Source organism: Hemiscyllium ocellatum, chromosome 38 (assembly GCF_020745735.1).
Source record: "Hemiscyllium ocellatum isolate sHemOce1 chromosome 38, sHemOce1.pat.X.cur, whole genome shotgun sequence".
Lineage (NCBI taxonomy): Eukaryota > Metazoa > Chordata > Chondrichthyes > Orectolobiformes > Hemiscylliidae > Hemiscyllium > Hemiscyllium ocellatum.
Window position 1 is genome coordinate 25909468 of NC_083438.1, and position 17730 is coordinate 25927197.

Genomic DNA, 17730 nt, shown 5'->3' on the forward strand with positions numbered 1-17730 from the left:
CAGTTGAGATGTGTGTAACATCATGAGTCATGGTTCTGTCTCAATATAAAGCAGACACCAACTGAGTATCTGCAGTGAGGAGTGGACAGCTGTGATCAGGAAGACAGCAGCAGCTCAATAACAGACAGAAGAGACTGACCTGTGTCTCTGACAGACCCCATCGAAGCTTGACAATGAAGTTGGTTCTTGCTTTCACCATTATCTGTTTGTGCATTGCTCACGGTAAGTCTGTTCTGTTTTCATTTATTATTGGGATTTCTCTGATGTTGAACTCAATCCTCAATTACCCCAAAGACACTGAAGTGTCCAACAAGTAGTTATTTACGCTCAGATGGGGACACCAATACCCATTCCCGTCCTGGAATCAGTTTGCTAACCAATCAATGGTTACACACTGATATATCATTGAACCCTTACAGTGCAGAAAGATGACATTCGGCCCACTGAGTCCCACACTGACTCTCCGAAGAGCATCCCACCTAGACCCAGCCCTGCTCCAGTATCCCTGTAACCGAGCATTTCCAATGGCTAATCCACCTCGTGTGCACCTCCCTAGACACTGTGGCCAATTTAGCATGGTCAATCCACCCAGTCTTCATATCTTTGGTATGTAGGAGGAAACTGGAGCACCTGAGGTGTTAACACAGGCATAGAGAGAACATGCAAACTCCACACAGACAATCACTGCAGTCTGGAATCACAGCCGGGTCCCTGGTGCTGTGAGGCCGCAGTGTTAACCACTGAGCCACTGTGCCACCCCAAATGTCTTTCCTTCAAATCAAAAGTTCCCAAGGAACTCCACAGAAGGAGAATGAAAAGAAAAGGGGAACTCCCGAGTTCTCAAGAGATCTGGGGTCAGATGTTCCAAAGCTTAGTCTTAATCGTCTTAGCCTCCTGCCCCATTACAATCTCAGAGTCTAATCCTACACCATGATCAAGAAAGCACATTAATCATTCATTCCTCAAGCAGCAATGTAGAATGATTCAGTGCAAACCTCAAAGTCAACTCTCACTGAGAAATGAGGGAGTGTTTTGAGAACAAAGACCAAGAAACAATGTGAGAGAACTGAAACCAGTACCAGATCCTCATTTGACGTTCACTGCAGAACATGTCCAGGCTTTGGAACTAGTCTGTATATTGTGCCGAAGAATTTATTTACATATCACTTAAAACATCCACTGCCTCAACTGATAATGGAGTTCTACTGTCAATGAGGCTTGTCTCTGGCATTGCAAAGATTTTTTTTAACCAAAGTGTTTTCTTTGTTTCTCCCCTTTTCGGTGCTTATGTGACGTCTCAACTACAATGATGTCAACGAACACACCAGCTGCAAATGCTCGCAGCGTGATGAAGGCAATGGAATCCAATGTGGCACCTTCAAATCTGCAATCTGTCCTGAATCTTTCAGGAAGCAGCGAAGCAGCACCGAGTGAGAGTGATGATTCCGATGAAGACCTTCCACCCCTTGCACCCGCTCCAAACCATCCACCCTTTCCACTCGTTGCTTAGGCAGATTGAAGAGGTGACAGGGTTGGAGTCGAGTCTGTTCCAGCCAGTAACCATTGCTGGGTTGGGACAGCTAGACTCTTGGAAGGAGCAATACAAAGCTGTATTGGTTTCTTACTCTTAATTGGTTGTGCAACTGTCTTAATCTAGCAATTATATTCTTCATGTATTAATGCAATCTATAAGGGTGATGAGGTGTATTCTGGCTTCGACTGTGTATTGATCTGGATGGCAGAACCTTCAGTAATACTGTTATGCCTTATAAACCGGCTTGTAGCAACTTAAAGCCATAATGAGATGGGCAGACCTGCAGGGGCTGGGTGACATCACTGTGATAGTGGGCAGGTGAACCCTGTTCACATTGACATACCAGGGAGTGGGCACGAGTGCCTCAGCTGTGCGGTGAAATGTCCACAGATACTGAAATGGATAGACTCAGGGAAAGCAGCTCAGTTCAAGTCCCACCTGTCCCTGTTGTATCTGAAGAGTTTAATTCAAAATCTCCACAGCAAATGTCGTTCTGTTAATGTCAGTCTGAACGTTGCTTTTCCTGCTTCAACCTGTTCTTCCAGTCTCTTAATAAAGCATCAATGATCACGAATATCAATCAGTTGTTCATACTTTGATGAAGATTTGACCTTACCTGAAATGGTTGACAATAATTTCTTAATTTGTTCTTTTTGTTTTTGTTTGCACTCATATTGTCAAATGAAACGGGGGGTTTGTTGGTTAACAAGGAAGGGGGTGTTGCCCCTTGAATGTCCCTCCCACAATCCAAAACTGTGCATGTTAGGCAGGATTGGCCATGCTAAATTTCAGTCTGAAACCCACTCTGAGATACCTGTTCTACCAGATATAAACCACCTCAAACCCCTTGGTTAGATTCCAGTCTGTAACTCATTCCCAGGTACCTGTTATTCTTTATATAAACCACCCCAAACTTCTTGATTAGATTTCAGAATCGGACAATGTTTTACTGGCTCACTTACCATCTCTGCATCGAAATATCCTTCTCACAAACCCTATCCCTTGGTCAGTGTGTGTGTCTCTGTCTGTTACTCAATCCAATCCCTGACGATCTGTAAACTATCACATCCACCTGTTAGCCTTTCTGAGTTGGTTCATAGTGTCCATGATCCCTGTACAATCCCAGGAAGGTTTCCTCACTTCCCATCTCCCATCCCTTGGGATTAACTGGCAAATGATAAGGTGTTCCCCAAATATTTGGTGACAACATCTCATTAATAGAACATAGATCATAGAACAATACAGCACAGAACAGGCCCTTCGGCCCACGATGTTGTGCTGAACATTTGTCCTAGCTTAAGCACCTATCCATGTACCTATCCAATTGCCGCTTAAAGGTCACCAATGATTCTGACTCGGCCACTCCCACAGGCAGCGCATTCCATGTCCCCACCACTCTCTGGGTAAAGAACCTACCCCTGACATCCCCCCTCCACCTTCCACCCTTCACCTTAAATTTATGTCCCCTTGTAACACTCTGTTGTACCCGGGGAAAAACTCTCTGACTGTCTACTCTATCTATTCCCCTGATCATCTCATAAACCTCTATCAAGTTACCCCTCGTCCTTCGCCATTCCAATGAGAAAAGGCCTAGCATTCTCAACCTATCCTCGTACGACCTGTTCTCCATTCCAGGTAACATCCTGGCAAATCTCCTCTGCATCCTCTACAAAGTTTTCACATCTTTCTGAAAATGTGGCGACCAGAACTGCACACAGTACTCCAAATGTGGCCTTACCAAGGTCCTGTACAGCTGCAACATCACCTCACGACTCTTGAATTCAGTCCCTCTGCTAATGAACGCTAATACGCCGTAGAGTAAAAAGTGAGGTCTGCAGATGCTGGAGATCAGAGCTGAAAATGTGTTGCTGGTTAAAGCACAGCAGGTCAGGCAGCATCCAAGGAAAAGGAAATTAGAATTTCCTGTACCTTGGATGCTGCCTGACCTGCTGTGCTTTAACCAGCAACACATTTTCAGCCCTAATACACCGTAGGCCTTCTTACAAGCTCTATCCACCTGAGTGGCAACTTTCAAAGAGCTATGAATATAGACCCCAAGATCCCTCTGCTCCTCCACCTTACTAAGAACCCTACCATTAACCCTGTATTCCACATTCTTATTTGTCCTTCCAAAATGGATAACCTCACACATGATAGTGTTGATCTCCATCTGCCACTCCTCAGCCCAGCTCTGCGTCATATCGAAGTCCCTTTGCAGCCGACAACAGCCCTCCTCACCATCCACAACTCCACCAATCTTCATATCTTCTGCAAATTTCCTGACCCACCCTTTGACTCCCTCTTCCAAGTCATTAATAAACATTACAAACAGAGAGGACCCAGAACTGATCCCTGCGGAACTCCACTTGTAACTGGGCACCAGGTTGAATATTTACCACCTACCACCACTCTCTGACTTCAACTGGTTAGCCAGTTCTCTATCCAACTGGCCAAATTTCCAACGATCCCATGCCTCCTGACTTTCCGCATAAGCCTACCATGGGGAACCTGATCAAATGCCTTACTAAAATCCATGTACACTACATCCACTGCTCTACCCTCATCCACATGCTTGGACACCTCCTCAAAGAATCCAATAAGACTTGTAAGCCAAGACCTACCCCTCACAAATCCGTGCTGGCTGTCCCTAATCAAGCAGTGTCTTTCCAGATACTCATAAATCCTATCCCTCAGTACCCTTTCCATTACTTTGCCTACCACCGAAGTAAGACTAACTGGCCTGTAATTCCCGGGGTTATCCCTATTCCCTTTTTTGAACAGGGGCACGACATTTGCCACTCTCCAGTCCCCTGGCACCACCCCCATTGACAGTGAAGATGAAAAGATAATTGCCAACGGCTCTGCAATTTCCTCTCTTGCTTCCCACATAATCCTAGGATATATCCCGTCAGGATATTGTCTATCCTCAAGTTTTTCAAAATGCCCAACACATCTTCCTTCCTAACAAGTATCTCCTCTCGCTTACCAGTCTGTTTCATACTCTCCTCTTCAACAATACGGTCTCTCTCATTTGTAAATACTGAAGAAAAGTACTCATTCAAGACCTCTCCTATCTCTTCCGACTCAATACACAGTCTCCCACTACTGTCCTTGATCGGACCTACCCTCGTTCTCGTCATTCTCATGTTTCTCACATACGCATAAAAGGCCTTGGGGTTATCCTTGATCCTACCCACCAAAGATTTTTCATGCCCTATCTTATCCCTAATCCCTTTCTCCAGCTCCCTCCTGGCTATCCTGTATCCCTCCAAGGCTCTGTCTGAACCTTGTTTCCTCAACCTTATGTAAGCCTCCTTCTTCCTCTTTACAAGACATTCAACCTCCCTCGTCAACCAGGGTTCCCTCACACGGCCATCTCTTTCCTGCCTGACAGGTACATACATGTCAAGGACACGTCGTATCTGTTCCTTGAAAAAGTTCCACGTTTCAACGACATCCTTCCCTGACAGCCTATGCTCCCAACTTATGCTCCTCAGATCTTGTCTTGCAGCATCGTATTTACCCTTCCCCCAACTGTAAATCCTACCCTGTTGCACGCACCTACCTCTCTCCATAACCAAGGTGAAAGTCACAGAACTGTGGTCACCATCACCAAAATGCTCACCCACTAACAAGCCCATCACTTGTCCCGGTTCGTTACCAAGTACCAAATCCAATATGGCCTCCCCTCTGGTCGGACAATCTACATACTGAGTTAGAAAAGCTTCCTGGACACACTGCACAAACACCGCCCCGACCAATCTACTTGATCTAAAGAGCTTCCAATCTATATTTGGGAAGTTGAAATCGCCCATGACTACTACCCTGTGGCTTCTGCACCTTTCCAAAATCTGTTTCCCAATCTGTTTCTCCACATCTCTGCTGCTATTGGGGGGCCTAGAGTAAACACCCAACAAGGTGACTGCTCCTTTCCTATTTCTGATTTCAGCCCATACTGCCTCCACAGGCAGATCCCCCTCGAACTGCCTTTCTGCAGGCGTTATACCATTTCTAATTAGCAACAGCACCCCCTCCTCCTTTTTTACCACCCTCCTGAATCTTACTGAAACCTCTGTAACCAGGAACCTCCAACAACCATTCCTGTCCATCTTCTATCCACGTTTCCGTGATGGCCACAACATCGTAGTCCCAAGTACCGATCCACGACTTATGTTCACCCACCTTATTTCTGATACTCCTTGTGTTGAAGTATACACACTTGAACCCATCTCTGTGTGCGCAAGTATTCCCTGTCAGTGCTACCTTCTCCACAGCCTCCCTACATTCTTGGACATCTTGAAAAACAGCTAACCTACTTACTGGACTACAAGTCCGGATCCCATCCCCCTGCCAAATTAGTTTAAACCCTCCCGAAGAGTGCTAGCAAATCTACCTCCCAGGATATTGGTGCCCTTCTGGTTCAGGTGCAACCCGTCCTGCTTGTACAAGTCCCACCTTCCCCAGAATGCAGTCCAATTGTCCAAATACCTGAATCCCTCCCTCCTACAACATTCTTGCAGCCACGTATTCAACTGCACTCTCTCCCTAGTCCTTGCCTCACTGTCACGGGGCACCTGACTCTGTCCGTCCTAGCTTTTAGCTTCCAGCCTAACTCCCTGAGCTCCTGAATGACCTCCCCACCCCTCTACCTACCTATGTTGTTAGTGCCAATGAGCATCACGACTTCTGGCTGCACACCCTCCCCCTTAAGGATTCTGAAGACACAGTCCAAGATGTCTCGGACCTTGGCACCTGGGAGGCAACAAACCATCCGAGAGTCTCGCCCATTAGCTTTCTGTGATCTGTATACACGGAGCCAGAAAGTCATTTTGCATCTCATAATAAGTACCAGATGAAATGTTTTAATTACCCAATACTACAGGGCCCGAGTGACACACAGTCACGCGCTCATGCGCGCACGCACACACACACACACTCTCACACATGCGAGTGAATGTGAGTGCAATCATCGAGCCCAATTCTCTAATCCCATTCTCTCCCTCATGTCCCTTCGTTCATTTAGACACAAGAACGAAAGCAAAATCATCTATTGGAGACGAGGAAAGAGAGAGAAAGAAAGAGAGAGAGAGAGAGATTGTGTGCAAGAGAGTGATAGTGAGATTATACATGAGAGAGACTGACCTCCCCCTGTCCCCAAGGGGCTCCTCTATCACACACCGCAATGAAATCAGACGCTGTGTTCAGGAGCAGGACATGGCCCGTGGAATTAGGACGTCTGTTCATGAGGACATTCAGATCTAGGAATCCATCAGACAATGACAGCAGAACAGAGAGAATCAAACAAAGAACTCGGTGCTGAATTTGTTGTGAATACAGAGCCAGTGATATACCGACCCTGTTGTAGCACAGTCGAGAGGATGTTTGCGTCTGTGTGTGGGATACATTTGATGGAGACAGTTTAAACTGAGTTGAACTCTGTGTCTCTGCTTGGGGAATGTCCGTCCTTCACATTTCTGACTGCGACATCATCCAGAATTGCACACAATATTCCAAAAATGGCTGAACCAATGTCCTGTACAGCCGCAATGTGACCTCCCAACTCCTATACTCAATACTCTGACCAATAATGGACAGCATACCAAATGCCTTCTTCACTATCCTATCTGCTTGTGACTCCACTTTCCAGGAGCTATAAAGCTGCATGCCAAGGTCTCTTGGTTCAGCAACACTCCCCTCGACCTGACCATTAAGTGTATAACACCTTGATTTGCCTTTCCAAATGCAGCACCTCACATTGATCTAAATTAAACTCCACCTGCCACTCCTTGACCCATCGGCCCCTCTGATCAAGATCCCGTTGTACTCTGGGCTAACCTTCTTCGCTGTCTACTACACCCCCAATTCTGGTGTCATCTGCAAACTTACGAACTATACCTCCTGCATTCACACCCAAACCATTTATATAAGTGATAAAAAGCAGTGGACCCAGCACTGATCCTTGTGGCACACCACTGGTCACAGGCCTCCACTCTGAAAACACAGTAAACACTGATGCAAAATACTCACTTAATATCTACCCCCATCTCCTGCAGGACCACTCATAGGCTGCCCTGCTGATCTTTGAGCAGCCCTATTGTCTCCCTAGTTACCCTTTTGTCATTAATGTATTGATACAATCCCTTGGGAATTCTCCTTAACCCTATTTGCCAAATCGATCTCATGTCCCCTTTTTGCCCTCCTGATTTCCCTCTTAAGGATACTCCTGCTGCCATTATACTCTTCCAAGAATTAACTTGATTTCTGCTATCTATCCCTGACATGTGTTTCTTTTCTAAACCAAAACCTCAATTTCTCTCGTCATCCAGCTTTTCCTTTCCCTTACCTTTCCTTACCATTCCCCCTAACAGCAACATATTCTCCCTGGACTCTCGTTGCCTCATTTTCGAAGGCTTCCATTTTCCAGCCATCCCTTTATCTGCAAAACATCCCTCCCCCTACTCCCCACTGAACTTTTGAATGTTCTTGCCTAATACCGTCAAAATTGGCCTTCCTCCCATTAAGAACTTTAACTTTTAGATCCAGTCTATCCTTTTCCATCGTTGTTTTAAAACTAATAGACACTTCGATTTCCTGCTGAATAAGGGTATAGTACATGAGTGTGGTGCTGGAAAAGCTCAGCAGGTCTGTCAGCATCCAAAGGGCAGGAGAATTGCCTTTTCGGGCATAGTCCATTCATCAGGAAAGTGAAACGTCCGAAACGTCGATTCTCCTGCTCCTTGGATGCTGCCTGACCTGCTGTGCTTTTCCAGCACCACACTCTTGACTCTGATCTCCAGCATCTTCAGTCTTCACTTTCTCCTGCAGTCTGTAATACAATCCCAATAAGATGATCATCCCTTTCTCATTTCTTAGTTCCACCCAAATAATTTCTTTCCATGTATTCTCAGGAATATCCTTCCCAAGTACAGCCGGGATATTATCCCTGATCAACAATGCCATTCCCTCCCCTGTCTTGCCCCCCCACCTTCCTATCCTGCCCTATTGGATTGGTATCAGGGAACATTAAGCTGCCAGTCCTGTCCATCCCTGAACCATGTCTCTGTAATCACTATGATATCCCAGCCCCATGTTCCTAACCATGCCCTGAGTTCATCCACCTTCCCTGTTAGTCCCCTTACATTGAAATAATGTTTGTCCTCCTATTTCCTGACACTATCATTGGGTTAACTCTATATGTGTACAAGATCAGCTGAACCCCTGGATATTAATTTCTGTGTGTCAAATCTGTTTCACAATCTAAGCCTGTCCTGATCTGGTGCCATTTGGAAATCCAAATACCCTTCAGTCCCTTCCTGACTCAGTTTAGGAAAACTGGTTCACTCACTTTTTAGATTAGAATTAGTCTAAACATTGTGGCACAGACAGGAAACACAGAGGGCTAACACCTTCAACATCTTAACATCTTTTCTGGGCTGATAGCATTTGTTCCAGTTAACCTGAGAATGTAACTTTTAAAACAATTTTGTGATTTACATGTGAAACAAGTGAAACGATCACGGTCATTCTCACAGATGGGAGACTTAAACAATCGAGGTATTTTTCAATGAGTAATTTCAGTCACATCACACTGTAAACTTTTGCTATAAATTCTGTGTTTTACAATTGTGTACTCCACAACCACCTGATGAAGGAGCAGCGCTCAGAAAGCTAGTGCTTCCAATTAAACCTGTTGGACTATAACCTGGTGTTGTGTGATTTTTAACTTTGTACACCCCAGTCCAACACCAGCATCTCCAAATCAGGGTAAAGTGGGAGACTGGGGAAGGCAGAGAGCAGTGGGATCTTGCTGTGTTCTTGGTGTCACTGATCTATTTTATTTCAAATCGATTTTTAGTTCCTTTCTCAGTCTGTCCCCTTCCGCTCCGAGGAGGGGTTTGGATCCAGGAGCTGAAACTCGGGACGGTGCAGAGACAGAGGGAATCAATTCATTTCTGCCCCGAGGAATCATCAGACCAGAGCCAGAACCAGAGAGAGAGAGAGGGAGTGAGACAGCAAGAGAGAGAGAGAGAGAGAATAATCAGAAACTGTCCCGTCTTCTTGTCGTTCATTTACACACACACACACACACAGTCACTCGCACACACACACACACAGCCACAGACAGACAGACACACACACACACACACACACACAGACACACACACACACAGACACACATCGGGGAAAGGAATTGCGGAGTTCAGGCCGTCTCTGGGCCGAGTTCTGGGCTGGGCAAAGGGGCAAAAAGATGGAGAGGGAGCTGCTGCACAGTCTGATCCCACAGATGTCACTGCCTCCCTCTCTCACTCCAGCTCCCATCTCTACCTCTGTGTTCCCAACTCTCTCTCTGTCTATCCCACAACATTCCTTTAATCCCCATCCTTCCCAACTCCACCCTGTTCACATTCCCCTGTACATTCCCCTCCTACAGATCTCTGGGCCCTCCCTTGTTCCCAGGAACTGTTGAAATGTTCAATCTGCACCTCTCCCTCCCCACCCCCACCTCTCCCTGTCAGCCCTGTGGGATCTTGCTGTTCCTGCCTGAGGATCATTCTATCTGTTTAATACCATCACCCCCTCCCCGTCTCTCATTAGCTGTCTGTTGTATGTCTCTCTCTCTCTCTCTCTCTCTCTGTGGCTGTTCTTTCCTCATTCTCTCCCTCGATTTCTCTCTCTCCCTGGATTTTTTCTCTCTCTGTCTCTCTCTCTCTGGCTGTCTGTCTCTCCTTGGGATTTCTCTCCCTCTTTCTCTCCCTGACTTTTACTTTCTCTCCCTCCCTCCCTGTGTCTGCCCTTTTCTCTCTCTCACCCTCTGTCCTTATGTCTTTCCCCTGGGTGTTTTGTTCTCTCTCTCTGTCCTGTTCTCTCCCTGGGTTTTACACTCTCTCTGGTCTGCCCTCTGTTTCTCTCCCGGGGGGTTCATTCCGTGGGATCTTTCTCTGTCCTCTGCTGGCTCTGCCTCGGTGTTTCTCTCTCTCTCTTTCCCTGGTTTCACACTGTGTCTCTCCCTCTCCGTCTCTCTCTCTCTCTCTCTCTCTCTCTCTCCCAGCAGCTCTGTCTGTCTGTCTGTCTGTCTCTCTCTCTCTCTCCCTGGGATCTTTCTCTGTCCTTGGCTCGCTCTCTCTGTCTGTGTCCCTCCCTCTGTCTCTGTCCCTCACCTCACTTGCTTTCTCTCCCTCCACCTCCCTATCTGTCCCTCCCTCCGTCCCTCCCCCTGTCTCACTGTTCCTGCCCCTTGGGTTAGATTTGGCCTCAGTACCACTTGGTGCGGTACATGCTGTTAACACCGTGGGATCTTGCTGTTCTCTGTGTCTCCCATTGTTGTCCAAACGGTGGGTGGGGGTGGGAGAGATAAAGCCCCTTTCTCACTGAGCAGGGTGGCTGGGGGAAGCCTGGGATCTTGCTGTGCATGAAGAGACACACAGTCAAAAGGCCAGTCAGTCAGTGCACATCCTCCCTCTGACCCGACCCCCGTCAGCCCAGGGGCTCGGACTCGGTGAGGGGGGGAGAGGGGGAGGGGGAATTGTAGATGATGGAGACCCAGAGGGGGCTTTTATAGACAGTAGGGGTGGAAGGGGAGCGTTGTTACGGGGGCAGTTTGAGGGAAGGACAATTAGACCGGGACAAAGGTTTGAGGGGGGGACAAAATGTCTGGGGGAAAGTGCAAAGACCACTCCCTTCGTGACTCCCTCATCAGGTCCACACCCCCCACCAACCCAACCTCCACTCCTGGCACCTTCCCCTGCAACCGCAGGAAATGTAAAACTTGCGCCCACACCTTCTCCCTTACTTCTCTCCAAGGCCCCAAGGGATCCTTCCGTATCCGCCACAAATTCACCTGCACCTCCACACACATCATCTATTGCATCCGCTGCACCCGATGTGGCCTCCTCTATATTGGGGAGACGGGCCGCCTACTTGCGGAACGCTTCAGGGAACACCTCTGGGACGCCCAGACCAACCAACCCAATCACCCCGTGGCTCAACACTTTAACTCCCCCTCCCAATCCACCGAGGACATGCAGGTCCTTGGACTCCTCCATCGCCAGAACATAACAACACGACGGTTGGAGGAAGAGCGCCTCATCTTCACCTGGGAACCCTCCAACCACAAGGGATGAACTCAGATTTCTCCAGTTTCATCATTTCCCCTCCCCCCATCTTGTCTCAGTCGATTCCCTCGAGCTCAGCACCGCCCTCCTAACCTGCAATCTTCTTCCTGACCTCTCCGCCCCCACCCCACTCCGGCCTATCACCCTCACCTTGACCTCCTTCCACCTGTCACATCTCCATCGCCCCTCCCCCAAGTCCCTCCTCCCTACCTTTTACCTTAGCCTGCTGGACACACTTTCCTCATTCCGGATGAAGGGCTTGTGCCCGAAACGTCGAATTTCCTGTTCCTTGGATGCTGCCTGACCTGCTGTGCTTTAACCAGCAACACATTTTCAGCTCTGATCTCCAGCATCTGCAGACCTCACTTTTTATTCAAACTAACATCCCAATCACACAGAGCCCTCCCCAGGGAGCAGACTGACAGACGTTGCAATTTGACAGAGATTGCAGGGGTGGAGTCCACAAACCCCTCAGTGAGAATAGTTTGGAGGTGTCAGTGTTGGACTGGGGTGGGACAAAGTTAAAACTCACACAACACCAGGTTATAGTCCAACAGGTTTATTTGGAAGCGCTAGCTTTCAACGTGTCTGCGTGGGTTTCCTCCGGGTGAATTGTATAGTGATTTGTATCTGCCCCTTCTGGTTGTCAGTTCCAGTGTGTTGGGGTGGTTGCTTTCGTAGTTTAGGACAGCAGACAAAGGCAGAGTGACGGTCATCCTGGACAAAGCAGAGTACATCCAAAAAGCACAACAACTACTTGCAGATACCAACACCTACCAAAAGAGGGAGTTTGACCCCACCCCACAGCTCACCAATAGGATAAACAACACACTGAGGAACCTACAAAAATAACAGACAGAAAACCAGGTATGACCTACAGAGAATGAAACCTGAAAGCAACAACACCCCCAGATTCTATGGACGACCTAAAGTGCACAAACCAGATATCCCACTCAGACCCATAGTATCACTACCAGGGACACCATCACACAAACTGGCTAAAGAACTACAGCAGAAACTGAAACACCTGATCAACGGATCCAGACCCTCTATACAGTCAACACAGGAATTCTTGGACATCATCAGAAATATACACATAGACAAGGAAGAAACTATGGTCTCATTCGATGTAACGGCACTGTTCACCTCTATCGACAAAACCCGAACCAGAGAAACAATGGCCAACCTGCTGGACATACAGAACAGACAACAGGACATTGAACCTATCAACAAAGGCAGCATACTCAAACTACTGGACCTGTGCCTCACAACACACTTCACATTCAACAACCAAATATAAGAACAAATCAACGGCACACCCATGGGCTCACCCATCTCTGGACTCATAGCAGAAGCTCTAATGCAAAGATTAGAACAAACAGTCTTACCGCAAATTCAACCCAAACTCTGGGTCAGATATGTGGATGACACCTTTGTAATCATTAAAAACACAGAAATAGAGAACACACACCGGAATCCGATTCACTAGAGAGGAAGAAAAGGACAACCAACTCCCATTCCTAGACGTGATGGTACAGAGAACACCGAATGGAGAATTCACCACAAAGGTATACAGGAAAGCCACACACACAGATCAAGTCTGAAACTACGAAAGTAACCACACCAACACACACAAAAGAAATTGCATCAAGACACTGTTCAAAAGGGCCACAACACACTGCAGCACACCAGAACTGCAAAAAGAGGAAGAAGAACACCTCTACAACGTATTCGCCAAAAACGGATACCCCCGCAATTTCATCAACAGATGCCTAAGGGAAAGACCACGGAATGAGGACATGCCACAACTCAAAGGACTAGCCACACTACCATACATCAAAAACATCTCTGAACTGACAGCCAGACTACTGCGACCACTCAGACTCATAACAGCACACAGACCATCAGCCACTCTCAGACAACAACTCACCAGGACGAAGGATCCGATACCCAGCATGAGCAAAACCAATGTAGTGTACAAAATCCCATGCAAGGACTGCACAAAACACTACATAGGACAAATAGGAAGACAGCTAACGATCCGCATCCATGAACAGCAACTAGCCACGAAACAACATGACCAACTATCCTTAGTAGCCACACACTCAGATGACAGGGAACATGAATTCGACTGGGACAACACTACTATTATAGGACAAGCCAAACAGAGAACAGCCAGGGAATTCCTAGAGACATGGCACTCATCCACAGATTCAATCAATAAGCACATCGACCTGGACCCAATATACCAGCCACTGCAGCGGACAGCTGGAACTGACAACCAGAAGGGGCAGATACAAATCACTATAAATGCCGGAGGAAACATCACAGAAGCACTTCACAGGAGGCTCCCAAGCACTGAGGATATCACCTAGACAGGGGACGAAACATTTGCAACACAAATTCCCAGCTCGGCAAACAGAACCACAACATGTCTCTTAAATGTTGCAATTGTACCAGCCTCCACCACATCCTCTGTAGGTCATTCCATACATGCACCACCCTCTGCATGAAAAAGTTGCCCTGTAGGTCTTTTATATCTTTCCCCTCTCACCCTAAACCTATGCCCTCTAGTTCTGGACTCCCCGATCCCAGGGAAAAGACTTTGCCTATTTACCCGATTCATGCCCCTCATAATTTTATAAACATCTGTAAGGTCACCCCTCAGCCTCCGAAGCTCCAGGGAAAACAGACCCAGCCTATTCAACATTTCCCTATAGCTCAAATCCTCCGACACTGATACTATCCTTGTAAATCTTTTCTGAACCCTTTCAAGTTTCACATCATCTTTCCGATAGGAAGGAGACCAGAATTGCACACAATATTCTAACAGTGACCTAACCAATGTCCTGTACAGCTGCAACATGACCTCCCAACTCCTGTACTTAATACTCTGACCAATAAAGGAAAGCATACCAAACGCCTTCTTCACTATCCTATCTACCTGCGACTCCACTTTCAAGGAGCTATGAACCCTCACTCCAAGGTCTCTTTGTTCAGCAACACTCCCTAAGACCTGACCATTAAGTGTATAAGTCCTGCTAAAATTTGGTTTCCCAAAATGCAGCACCTTGCATTTATCTGAATTAAACTCTTTCTGCCACTTCTCAGCCCATTGGCCCATCTGGTCCAGATCCTGTTGTAGTCTGAGGTAACCCTCTTCGCTGTCCACTACAACTCCAATTTTGGTGTCATCTGCAAACCTACTAACTGTACCTCTTATGCTCACATCCAAATCATTTATGTAAATGACAAAAGGTAGAGGACCCAGCACTGATCCTTGTGGCGCTCTACTGGTCACAGGCCTCCAGTCTGAAAAACAACCCTCCATTACCATCCTCTGTCTTCTTCCTTTGAGCCAGTTCTGCATCCAAATGGCTAGTTCTCCCTGTATTCCATGAGATCTAACCTTGCTAATCAGTCTCCCATGAGAAGTCTTACTGATGTCCATATGGATCACATCTACTGCTCTGCCCTCATCAATTTTCTTTGCTCCTTCTTCAAAAAACTCAATCAAGTTTGTGAGACATGATTTCCCACGCACAACCCATGTTGACTATCCCGAATCATTCCTTGCCTTTCCAAATGCATGTACATCCTGTCCCTCAGGATTCCCTCCAACAACTTGCCCACCACCGAGGTCAGGCTCACTGGTCTATAGTTCCCTGGCTTGTCCTTACCACCCTTCTTAAACAGTGGCACCATGTTTGCCCACCTCCAGTCTTCCGGTACCTCATGTGTGACTATTGATGATACAAATATCTCAGTAAGAGGCCCAGCAATCACTTCTCTAGCTTCCCACAGAGTTCTCGGGTACACCTGATCAGGTCCTGGGGATTTATCCAACTTTAACCATTTCGAGACATCCAGCACTTCATCCTCTGTAATCTGGACATTTTGCAAGATGTCACCATCTATTTCCCTACAGTCTATATCTTCCATATCCTTGTCCACAGTAAATACTGATGCAAAATATTCATTTCGTATCTCCCCCATTTTCTGTGGCTCCACACAAAGGCCACCTTGCTGATCTTTGAGGGGCCCTATTCTCTCCCTAGTTACCCTTTTGTCTTTAATATATTTGTAAAAACCCTTTGGATTCTCCTTAATTCTATTTGCCAAAGCTATCTCATGTCCCCTTTTTGCCCTCCTGATTTCCCTCTTAAGTATACTCCTACTTCCTTTGTACTCTTCTAAGGATTCACTCAATCTATCCTGCCTATACCTGACATATGCTTCTTTCTTTTTCTTAACTAAACCCTCAATTTCTTTAGTCATCCAGCATTCCCTATACCTATAGCCTTCCCTTTTACCCTGACAGGAATGTACTTTCTCTGGATTCTTGTTATCTCATTTGTGAAGGCTTCCTATTTTCCAGCCGGCCCTTTATCTGCAAATCATCCCTCCCCCATCTCCCCCACTGAACTTTTGAATGTTCACTGTGTGGCCTTCCTCCCATTTAGAACGTTAACTTTTAGGTCCAGCCTATCCTTTTCCATCGTTGTTTTAAAACTAATACAATTATAGAATTATGTTCGCTGGCCCCAAAGTGCTCCCTCACTGACACTTCGATTTCCTGCTGAATAAGGGTATAGTACATGAGTGTGGTGCTGGAAAAGCTCAGCAGGTCAGTCAGCATCCGAAGGGCAGGAGAATTGCCTTTTCAGGCATAATCCATTCATCAGGAAAGTGAAACATCCGAAACGTCGATTCTCCTACTCCTTGGATGCTGCCTGACCTGCTGTGCTTTTCCAGCACCATACTCTCGACTCTGATCTCCAGCACCTTCAGTCCTCACTTCCTCCTGCAGTCTATAATACAATCCCAATAAAGTGATCATCTCTTTCTCATTTCTCAGCTCCACCCAAATAATGTCATTCCATGTATTCTCAGGAATATCCTCCCCAAGTACAGCTGTGATATTATCCCTGATCAACAATGCCATTCCCTCCCCTGTCTTGCCCCACCTTCCTATCCTACCCTATTGGATTGGTATCAGGGAACATCAAGATGCCAGTCCTGTCCATCCCTGAACCATATCTCTGTAATCACTCTGATATCCCAGCCCCATGTTCCTAACCATGCCCTGCGTTCATCCACCTTCCCTGTTAGTCCCCTTACATTGAAATAATGCTTGTCCTCCTATTTCCTGACACTATCATTGGGTTAACTCTCTGACATATGTGTACAAGATCAGCTGAACCCCCTAGATATTAATTTCAGGTTTTCTCACCACTTTAAACAGAAGCGTTCTGCTTTTTCTATTCTTCCTGCAGATCTGAACCTGCCCTCCCTCAGGGACAAAACCTCCCTGGGTCTGAATGTGTGAAAGTGTGGAGGATAACTCCCTGGATATATTCAGGAAAGAGCCTGATGATCCTTTGCCAGATTAAAGACATCACGGAGTATGGAGAGAAAGTGGTGTCGAGATAGAGGATCAGCCGTCATCGTACTGAATGGGAGAGCAGGGTCAGAGGGGCTGAATGGCCTCCTCCTGCTCCTGGTTTCTCTGTTTCAGTTCAATGTCCTCCAGAACATCTCACCCTGAGAACTCTCTGGGACTGTATCAGGGAAGCACCACAGTCTCTGTTTTCAGTCAGACATTGCTCCATCTTGAGAATGGGATGTGTCTTTGCAGAGGCTGTTTACACTCGGTCTGGGGAGGGACATGGTCCCCAGGATTCCTGATGGTGTCTCAGTAAAACCCTCACAGCAAGGCCTTCCTTGCTCTTTACCCTCTGCCATGGGGATCCCATGAAGGTTGATGGGAGACAGTGTCAGTGGAATGCTCAGGGTCTAATTCCTTCACCTGGATGAGAGAAGGTCTCCAATTGGGACCGAGAGAAACATTGATGCCCGTGGGACTAAAGGGTCAGTGACAGAACGGATACACCATCGGCTCAGAGACAGAATACAGGGCAGAGGTTAATGCGGCTTTCAGATTGGAGGGAGCTCCAGGCTCAGACACGTTTGGAACTGTTTGCAGCAAAACAGAATTGGTCCCTGGTCAAGTTTCACTGCAGGCTGTAGTAACCTGATGCCTTTTCCTCACTTTCTTCCTCCAATCCCTGGTAAGATCTGCTC